Source organism: Chenopodium quinoa, unplaced genomic scaffold, assembly GCF_001683475.1.
Source record: "Chenopodium quinoa cultivar QQ74 unplaced genomic scaffold, ASM168347v1, whole genome shotgun sequence".
Classification (NCBI taxonomy): Eukaryota; Viridiplantae; Streptophyta; class Magnoliopsida; order Caryophyllales; family Amaranthaceae; genus Chenopodium; species Chenopodium quinoa.
The window spans coordinates 1,974,346-1,986,178 of record NW_018743906.1 but is presented as its reverse complement, the minus strand read 5'-3'; positions in this window follow the sequence as shown (position 1 = coordinate 1,986,178).

Sequence of the window (11,833 nt, the reverse complement as noted above, 5' to 3'; positions counted from 1 at the left end):
TTCAACCACAATTTCTTTCTCTCTCCACTGTCAATTGTTAGGGTTTAGTCTTGTTTTTGTTTTTTTGTCATTGTAATTTCTGCAATTGAGTAAGGCGTGGATTTTTACTAAAAGCTCACATCAGCAACTGGGAAAGGCTGGAGCTTGGGATTCGTCATCTCCATTGACACTTAGGAGAATCTTCTGACAACGACCCAGGTATGGTTTCTTCAACTTTTTGTACCTTTCCATTAATGGTTTAAGTGCAATTTGGATCAATTTTTTGGGCAATTTTGGAAAATAATTTCGCAAACCCTAGAAATGTGTGTTTGGATTAAATTAAGGTTAAATAATCAGTTTTATACAAATTGATTTACAATTCATTGTGACTGTATGCTTAAGTGTGGTATATGTGTGGTATATTGTGACTGTATGCTTAAGTGTGGTATATGTGTTGTTGCATATAATGTATTATTTTGCTTAAGTGATATGAACTTAATTAGGTTGGATTATGTTTGTTAAGGTACTGGTACGTGATTTTTTTCTTAATTTGTAGATTAAACAAATGGATCAGCTTGATAACACTGTTGACATAAAGCTAAGACTGTTTGGGGGTTTTGTGTTTAAGAAAAGAAAAAGAAAGGGGAGTGAGTATCAAGTATATGAGGCTGGTTTTGTTTACTGGAGGTTGGGTGTGCCTTTGTCTTTTATAACTATGGGTTACTTGAGATATCTATGTGCTGAAGGGTTTAGGGAAAAGGGGTGGGCAGTCCCTTACATTTATGTGTTATGGTATAAAAAGAAGGGAGAAACATAGATGACTGGGAAAAAGAGATTAGAGGATGATGAGGGTGTAGAGGGCTTTCTTGAGGCTAAACACAAAGATGGCTACTTGGAGTTATTCTGCACTGTTGCTGAACAAAACCCACTTGACCAAAAAAATCCAAATCAGACTGAAGGCCCAAGTGGAAATCCAAACACAAACCAAAACCTGAGCCCACCCAAAGACATTGAGAGTCAGTCTAAAGTCAACCCACCTCAAACTTCTCTTACTAAAAAAGTGTCAAAACCCACTGTTATAGCAAAAATCTCAGCAAAACAAACTCCCCAAAAGGCTTCTAGTGCATTAGTTGTGAGGAGGAGCCCTAGGTGGCAACAATCCAACCGAACAGAAACTGCTACTGTAGTGAGTGAGGTAATACTTATGAGGAGTCCTAGGTTTTTTGATGGGAGTGATAAGGTTAAACCTGCAATTGATAAAGGGAAAGGGAAGATTTCAGAAGAGCTTGAGTTGGGTAGCAGGAGAGAAAAAGTAGAGGGGAAAGGAAAAGGCAGGTGTCAAAAGAAGTTGTTCATTGATGATGAGGATACTGAATCTGGATCTTCAAGTGAGGATTTGAGTGACATAGATATAGATTGGAATTTAGGAGACGAGGAAGAAGGTGATTCTGAAGATGAGAGGGTGGATCAGGGTACAAGTCACATTTTAGGAGAGGTAGAAAGGAGCTTAGCAATTGTGCAGGTTGGTCAGAGCAGTAAGCAGAAATTGGACCAGCTTGTTAAGGATATTGGGCAGCCTAAGGTTGAACTTCAGGAAGAAGAAAGTGATGATGATGAGCTCAAAAGTGAGCATAGGTCTGATGAAGAGGCAGATGACAATCCATGGTTTAGAGAGGAGACAGATTTCAAAAAACCAGTTGTGTTAGTGAAGGGTCAGAAATTTAGCAACATTTTGGTGCTTAGGAAAGCTCTAAGAACTCATGTAGTTGAGAATAGATATGAGTTCTATTTTTTGCAAAACAACAAGGTCAAGTTGACCACTTTCTGTAGGAGGAGATGTGGGTGTGTATGGGATTCAAAGAGGAGCAAGCTGCCTGTTTGTCAGTGCAGTGAGGAAGTTAGGAGGTGCAGGTTCAAGGTGATTTCTAGGTCTTTGTTCAAGAGTTGTGCCTGGAAAATTCATGATATTAGGTTAGAACATAACTGTATGAGGAGCAATATGAATGCAAATGTGACTGCAGAGTGGTTAGCTGAAAAATATGTTGAAGAGTGGAGAAGTAATCCACACTAGAAGACTAACAGCTTCAGGGATAGAGTGTTAAGTGATTTGGGTATCAAAATTGGGTACTACAAGGCATGGCTAGCTAGAGCAAGGGCAAAATTCATGATATATGGGTCTGCATCTGAGCAGTATGCCAGAGTATGGGATTATGGCAAGGCTGTTTAAAAGTATAGCCCTGGGACTGTAGTTAATTTGGTGGTAGATCAGCTGGAGAGGCCAAAGCCACCTTTGTTCTTAAGAATGTTTGTGTGCCTGTCTCCATTGGTGAGGGGTTTCTTTAAAGGGTGTAAGCCACTAATAGGGGTGGATGGATGCCATTTGAAAGGCTCTTACCCTGGTCAGATTTTGGTGGCTGTAGGAAAGGATGGGAACAACAGTATCTACCCCTTTGCTTGGGCTACTATTGAGGTGGAGAATAAGGAAACCTGGTGCTGGTTCTTGGAATGCTTGAAGCAGAGTCTAGATGACTTAGCAATGGGAGGTGGATTCACATACATGTCAGATAGGCAGAAGATTAGTTGAGAATGTTGTATTTTTTCTATTTTTTGTACCTGTCTGCATTTATGTGTAACTGACAAGAGTTTTGATCTTATGTGTTAGGGACTGCTTCAAGCATTTGAGGAGGTGGTGCCTTTTGCTGAGAAAAGATTTTGTGTGAGGCATATATGGGCCAATTTCAAACTACAGTTCTCAGGCTCCACATTCAAAGAACTGTTTTGGAATGCTGCTAGGGCCACTACTTGGGTATGAATAGCTCTCAACATATTGATTTTGGTCTGTGCTTTGTTGCTGATTTATGTTTAAAATAGCTCTCAACTATGCTGGAATACTGTGTTGATTTGCAAAAAATAACTTTTCTCAGCAAATTATGGTTGTATATTGTGTGATTAATTGTTGATTAGCATGTCAATGTGGTTGTATATTGTAGGCTGACTTTGAAATTGCTATGGAATCCATTAAATTCCTGAGTGAGGATGCATATGAGTATCTAGCCAACATTCCTGCCCAACATTGGTCTAGGCATGCCTTTTCCACTAACTGCAAATCCAACATGCTTCTTAACAATATGTGTGAGACATTTAATGCCTGTATTAGAGAAGCTAGGGATAAACCAATCCTAACCCAAATGGAGTGGTCAAGGAGATATGCAATGAAAAGGCATAATGATAAGTGGGAGGGTGTGAAAAAATACAAGGAAAAGTGATGCCATATGTCAGTAAGTTGTTTGAAAAAATGGAGAGGGTGGCTAGGCATTGCATATTACAGGTGTCAAGGGATGATACCTATGAGGTCAACCTAAATGCAGACCAAGTGACAGTTGACCTTCAAAACAGAACATGCACATGCTATCACTGGCAATTAATTGGCCTCCCTTGTGTGCATGGCTTTGCTTGCATACTTGACAAGAGAACTGATCTAGAGGAGTTTGTGGATCACTATTACACAAGGGAGAGGTACATTTAGGCATATGACTTTCCTGTGCAACCTATGCCAGGTCCCAAGCACTGGGAAAAGGTGAAAATGAGGGAGCCACTACCTCTACCAGTGAGAGTCATGCCTGGCAGACCCAAGTCTAAGAAGAGGAAGAAAGAAAGGGGTGAGGGTGTCCCTGATCCTGCTGAGGGAAGTACACAAAAAGGCAAAAGAGGTGCCAAAAATGTGCACAGTATGGTCACTATGCCAAGACATGCACCAATGTGCCTGCAGATGTGGCAAACACTACTTCCCACCCTGACACAAAAGGCAAGGCTATTGTGAACACACCATTGGTAGTAGAACAAAGGAGAATCAAAGCAGCAAGGGCAACAAACAAGGTCAGTTCTTCACACTTTCCATGTACATATGACTCATACATATGATTTGGTTCTTTTTTATTTAACTTTGTATCTTTATTTATTATGTGCAGGCTACTCTTGGTGCATCAGCAGGTCCCAACAACATTGCTAACAAAAAATCCCCCCAAGAGGAGGCTAAAAAGAAAGCTGTAGCAGATGCAGCCAAAGCAGCATCCAAGGCAGCAACATCACAAGGAGCAGCATCAAAGGGAGCAGGAGCAGGAGCAGGACCATCTCAGGGTGCAGCAGCATCAGCACATGGACTAAACACAAGGTCTAGGAAGTCTGCAGGTGCCGAGCCACACTTGTGCAGCCAGGCATCAACAACAACTACAACAAAGAAAAGCACAGCAACCAGGACAAGCAAGAACAAAAAATTAGGATAGAGTTTGAAAACAGTTGGGTCTGTTTATTTGAAGACAAACAATATGTATTTTGTGTGTTGAACACATGTACTTAGCATTTTATTTTTGTGCTAAGTCACCATTTGATGAACAACTATGTGTGTAAATTTTCTATGTTGAACATATCAATGTCATTCACAACACAACATCATTCCAACTTCTCAAGTATAATATTGCTTGAAACTGATAAATTCATTGATTGTAACCAAGTTCAAATGAAAATAGAAACAACCAACATTCAAAACATTACATAAACAAACTTGAACAAAATGTCCTGGAATCCCTCAAAGTCCCCTAAATTAGTTTAATAACTATACTAATTCCTAATATCATAACAACTACACTAATTGCAACTAATACAACCAAGCACACTCTGTCAGTAGTGCCATTGCTGCTTGTCATCTTCTTTATGTCACCAGACAAGGCCTTGCATTTAGTCTTCAATGTGTCAACTTCATTAAGCAAACACCTTCTTTGCCCAACCAGATCATCAACCTCCCTTTGCAAAGAATTCATCTCAGATTTCATCAGCTTCTTGTCTAGCAGCAACTAATTGATCACATCCCTTTGCCATTCAGTTTGTTCTGAGTCAACCCATTCAAAGCATTTGCATCCCCTTGTCTCAGTGTTTGGATCCCAAAATTTTCAAGCCTTAAACTTGCGCCCTGGATTGTATCTTGTCCAAGATGTCAGTCTTGCAAGTGGCAATCCACAGTTACACTTCTTTAGTTTAGAGGGGGATTCAGTATTCCAGGACATTATAACTCCTGCAAAATTTAAAAAAGAAAAAAAAGGGCATTAGACACAACAACTACAATAGCAATAACTGTTACCCACACCAATCTCACACAAACCTTGTCAAACTGGTGGCCGAGAACCATTATAGGGATAGCCAGGGGGTGGCCAATTCCCATTTTGTTTCTGCCTAAACTCCCACATACAATCTGCCAAGAACCCAGGATCATCAGTGGTGCCCACATGAATGGTGTAGATGTCCTTATTAGGCTGCCTCCTAATCATTTTGAACACATCACCATCATCTTCTAAATCCCTATATTTCCCTTTATAAATGTACTGGAATTTGGGAAACATGATATCTATAGATCCTTCTACTGGATCATCCATTTCACTCAAACGGTCTTCCTACTCTAGGCATTTATCCATCAAGTTGTCCTTACCGATGTCTACTTCAATGTCAATGACTACACTCAAGTACTTAAATATAAAAACCACCCTATTCTCAGCCATTCTGCAATAAAATTGAACCAAACATGCAACAAAAACACCCAATTTCAGACAAATTACGTACATGCGACATGAAATTCAAACAAACAACATTTCCCTAAATTATTCAACTCAAGAACCCTAATTTTTCCATAACATAAAATTATAACAACATAATTCATTTATACACACAGTTGACAATACAAATCACATTTTCACAACATAAGAACCACATCTATAACACAATTCAGCTGAATTCTACTTCAAATTTAACATTTCGACAAAAAATTACTGAGACCTTACCTCTTTTTTTTGCCAGCAGCAGTGCTTCAAAAATGCCTCCAAAATCTTCCCAAATCTTTCGCAATTCAACAATGACCAACAACCCTAAGATTAATTCAAAGTACGGTGGTGTCCAAAAGGGAAGAAGATAGAGCAAAAGAGTCGCGAACAAGTTTTAGGAACTTGTATACCGTTCACAGGGTGAAGGTTACACCCCTTAACGATCCAGGAGATCGTCAACTCCATAAGGTCTTGAACCAAATAAGGGTTCAGGGATGAAGGTACAAATCCAACCTTAAAGAGATTGAACCTGCCCTAATAATAGGCCTCTACTTTATTCTGATCGTATTCATGTGCGCTTTCTAATTAACATGCAATTAATAGGATTAGCCTTAACCTGTTTATCTATGTTGGTTGAATTTAATGCACAAATAAATCTATTATTGGCGATCACTTGAATAATAATCACATTAACCCTAAACAAGATTATTAAATATCTTATTAATCGTGATTACATGTATAAAATTCCCTTTAAACATGCATAAAAAGCGTGATCAAGCAATAACAATGAATAATATCAAGCAACATAATGACAATAAAATTATAATCATAATAATAATAATCATAGATAAAATAATCATCATCAAAATAATAATAATAATATTCATAATCATCATAAATTATAACAATTATAAACATAATCGTGTTCATGTTAATATTAAAGCATAATAATAGCAAGATCCTAGGCATGATACTAACAAGATTAATAACAAACCCTAGCATGTCACTAAGCAATAAAAATCAAATCTTTAACCCTAACATGATACTAACAATTATAAATATTAGGAAGAACATAGGAAGCATCATAACAATCATATTTAATATTAAAATTACCCTAAACATGATACTAGGAATATCATAATAACAATATAAACATGATTTCTACATCATAATATCAATTAATCAATTAAAGCACTTACTTGGATGCCTCGTACCTCTTTCTAATAACAAAATACACACGTTAGTAACTTCAAGGAAAAAAATAAACAAAATAATTAAATTAAATAATTGAAAGAGAGATTTGGGACCTAACCTTCAGAAATTAAACCTTTCACGTCTAGGGCGAAGGCAACTTCGAATATGGCTAGGTGTTTCTAGATCTTGCGAATACGGAATTTTGTATGTAAAGCAAGGTTTAGAAAAAGAGAAAGAGAGAGAGAGATGAATGAATTAAGAGAGAATTAGAGAATTAATGATTGTGAGTGAAAACTGATTGTCGATGAGAATTCGTGAGAATTGGTGAATGATTAAGAGAGTTTTTAATACGTTATTTATAGAAGAAAATCAGTGAAAAAGATAAAATATCAAAACAGAGTCTGACGCACGAAAAACAGAGCCGGCGCCAATGGCTGGCACCAGGCGCCAATGCCTGGAGTCAGGCGCCAAGCCTTTTTTTAACGCATTTTCGAAAATCAGATAAGTTTGCCGTACTGGAGGATAAAATCATATATTTTCCTCGAAAATGCTATTTGATTTTAATTAAAACTCTGAAAAGTCAACAAAAGTCAATTTATCAATGCTAATTGAATTAGGACTGAAAAGAACCTTCTAGAAGAATCTAGAAGACTAAAACCATTTCTAATTACATTAGGAATGATAAATCATATTAGGCCCTCCTCTAGATCATTGGGCCGCATATAAAGCTCAAACTGGGCCCAGTTTAGTAAATTGGCCATAACTTCCTCAATATTCATCGGAATTGGGCTTATAATATATCGTTGGAAAGCTCTTGTCAAGCCCCATCCAACTACACTACTATTGGACCCATATCATGGACCAACCAAACTGGATTGGATGTTTTCTTAAAATAAGTTTTCAAAAACAGAGAGAAGAGAAAATAAATTAAAACTATCCGCAACACTAAGCTTTCCACACTTTCGCTTCATTCGATTATGATTCGACGTGAAAGGTACTCATCACTGGGTTTGGTTTTAGGGAGGCACAAATGGGTGTCTACAATAATTAAACTTAATTATGTAGTTATTATGATATAATTTACAACTAATTAAAAACAATACCATATGATCTTGACCAAATTATTAATAATATTACCAATCATTGATATTATAAAGTAATTATGAAGTAAAGTAAAAGTTTAAATTTATATTAATAAATTTAAGTAGGGAAAAAAAGCAAAAAAAAATGCTTATCGAATCGGATCGGGTAACCGTTAATTTAAAATGATACCCATAATTGATATGTCCATTTTATATAGTAATTTACCCCCATCCCTTGGTCATAATTAGTAGTGTTTTTGGCTCTTTCGAGCCACTTTTATTACTAATTGGTGTTTTCTAGTGTTTTCGTAGTCTTTGTTGAGTTTTGTAGGGAATTGCGCCTTTGGAGCATTTTCTCGGGTTTTTCATGGAGCGACTACGAAAATTAGAAGAGCACGACCATCTTTGAAGCCCAAGGCCGGCTAGAGTCATCAAGCCGGTGATTAAGGGCTCGGTAATCGGGATACCGAGGTACTTGGACCGAGTATTCAAGACCCAAAAGGGAAATCCGGATTGGGCCGAGGATTCAAGCCCAATCGAAGTCCGAGCCTCGAAGTGAAGCAAGGGCCCGATCGGGCAAGGATTAGCACGATCGGGCGCGGCATGTATGGTGCTGGTGCGTGGCCTATAGCGCGCCCGATCGTGCGAGCATCTAGCTCGATTGGGCGACGCTGCTGAGAAGGAGCGCAAGGAAAAAGGCGCGCCTGATCGGGCGGCCTCTAGCCCGATCGGGCGCGTGTTTTTATAAGACCTGATTAGTTTAGTTTATTTTTGTTTTGAGGAATGTTTAAGTACGAATTATGTACGTAATTTTAGTTTACCTTCTTTTTTTAGATTTTCTCTCTCTACTTAGGATATTTCTCTCTCTTAAATTCTCTCTCAACTCTTGTTCTTAGTTACTTCCATTAATTCAGATTTCCTTTGGTAACAATTTCTTCTCCTTTAATTCCAACTATTTCATTTACTTCTTTGATTATGTTTTCTTTTATTTATTTGATTAGTTTAGTTATGATTATGTGTGAGTAGTTTCATTCTAGGGTTTATGGGGATCCATAATTAATATAAAGGGATAATTTGTTATTATTGATTATTGGTATTGCATGATAATTTCTTATTGAATTGTTTTAATTCTTTGCAATTAGATTATGAATCGAGCAGATGTAATTTGGTTGTGAATGTTTAGCAATATTGTATTGATGAATCGAGCAGATGTTAATTTAATATTAAAGCCTATTTTCAATAGGAACTTAGATCTAGTAAATTTTAAGAGCCTGTTAGATCTATGTTGATTAATAAATTGCGAGAGCCTGTTAATCATGTTATTTGTGCAATGTTAATTTTTAATTATTATGTTTTATCCCGGAATATTAATTATTGGTGAACCTGTGACCCTAGGTTTTCTTATTATTGTTTCTTTTCTCCCTAAACTTATTCTTCGTAGTATAAAATTTATTCCCAAAAAATATTGGTTACTTAGATAATTTAGATTATAATAAATAATTAGGAGTAAAAAGACTTGTTTCCCTGTGGAGTTCGACCCTACTTCCCTATCTACTTTAGTTAGAGGACTTAGGTATTTACTTTTGATTAGGGGATACGACTTTACCCTGTCAAAATTTGGCGCTGTTGCCGGGGAAACGGTTTTATTTTTATTTCTGATTATTTTTGTAGTTTAGGTTATTTTCTTTTTGTCTCATTCTCTGAGGCAAATCTCATATTTGCTTCTAGTTTTTGTTTATGCCCAGGTGTTCCAGATCAGGGTACATCTCATTCGATCCTGAGATCGAACGATCTTTTCATAGACAGAAAAATCTCTACAAGCAAATCCTGGCGGATTCTGGTGATAATAACAATAATCACCGAGACCCTCCAACTGGTTCTAGCGATTCAGAGGTATCATCAGATCCAGAATAAGAGATGACGGCTCCAAAGAAGCTTAGTGATTACTCACAACCAAAGCTTACAGATTTTCCACACATCTCACCCCCACTCCGGCTCTTGATGGGGTTCAATTTGAAATTAAACCTCAATTTATAATGATGATAGAGAGGAAGCAATTTAGTGGAGCTAAGGGTGAAGACCCAAATCTTCACGTTGCCGACTATTGTCAATATTGCAACACCATCAGGCAAGCCGGGGTCACTCAAGACCAAATCAAGGAGATCCTTTTTGCCTTTTCTTTAACTGGAAAAGCTAAATTGTGGTTTAATGGCTTAAATAGAACTGCACTTGGTATAACTGACTGGGAAACTCTTGTTTTGAATTTTTATAACAAGTATTATCCTACGGAGTGCGATTCAGAATTTCGCCCAAGAAGCCGATGAATCTTTATATGAGGCTTGGGAGAGGTTCAAGGACTTACAAAGAGAATTCCCCCACCATAATTTAGCACAATGGCAGTTAATCCAAGCCTTTTATAATGGCATTGGAAATTCTTCTAGAATAATTTTAGATTCTGCAGCTAGTGGGAGATTTATGAATCTTAATGTTGATGATGCAGGTCAGGTTATTGAAGATATGGCGATACACATTTCCCAATATGGGAATCCTAGAGGATTTGCTAACAAGGGGAAACATAGTGTTGACTCTGTATCCTTTTTGCAAGCTCAACTGACCTCTAAATGCCAAAAATTAGATAATCTTAGCACTGCCAATGTAGCTAATGTTTCTGCAATTAATAATAATTCTAATGAGGCTTTCTGTGAAAATTGTGGTATTATAGGTCATTGGGAACAAGATTGTAGGAGTTCCGTGGATCAAGTTAATGCCTTTCAAGCTTATAGGAAGAATAACCCATACTCCAACACCTACAATCCTGGGTATCGGAATCATCCGTACCTTTCCTACCGGAGTACTAATGTTCAAAATCCACCACCACAAGAACCACAGGCGCCACAGCAACAACAACAGAAATATTATCATCCAAATGCTGGCCAGAAGAACTAACCACAACAACCCTCCTCATCTTCCTACCTTTCTTTGGTGGAAATTAGAGCAATGTTGGTTAATATGCAAAAGCACATGGAGAGTAGGGATGCGACAATTGATCAAATTCTAGCACATAATAAAATTGTAGATAATCAAATTGCGCAACTTTCCGCTACTCTGCAAGCCTGCCAACAGGGAGCTCTACCGGCACAGCCGACCAGGCCTACGGATCAAGCCTATGCAATTACTCTAAGGAGTGGTTCAAACTATGAAGGGCCCCCTATGCCCAGAGTTGATGAACCTGCAATAATGCTAATCTTGATTCCGTTAAACCAAACAATGTAGTTAATAGCCCTGCAAGGCTAAAGGATAATACTAACATATCTAATTCTACATTGCAGGATATGACTCCAGAGAAGGTGGCTACTCCAGACAAGAGCAACAATGCTCAAAAACCAATTATCAAACTTCCATTCCCCAATCGTCACTTGAAGACAAATTTGGATAAGTAGTTTGGTAAGTTCCTGGAGATGGTAAAAGATTTGAAGGTAACAGTTCCCTTCACTAAATTAATTACACAAATTCCTTCATATGAAAAATTTATGAAAGAAATATTGACAAGGAAAAGGTCTTTTAGTGAGGTAGAGACATTAGCTTTCACTGCAGAGTGTAGTGCCGTATTTCAAAATAAGTCTCCACCTAAATTAAAAGATCCGGGTAGTTTTTCTATCCCTTGTCATATAGGCAATCTAATGATTGATAATGCATTGTGTGATCTGGGTGCTAGATCGAGTTAGCGTCATGCCATTATCTGTGTGTTCCAAGTTAAATATGGGTAAATTAAAAGCTACCAATATAACTCTACAAATGGCCGATCGTTCTTTCAAATACCCCTTAGGTGTTTTAGAGGATGTCCCCGTTAGAGTAGGTAAATTTTATATACCTGTTGACTTTGTTGTTCTTGATATGGCTGAGGATGTGCAAATCCCAATTATTTTGGGTAGACCGTTCCTTAACACTACAGGAGAAATCATAGATGTGAGAAGTGGTAAGTTAACACTA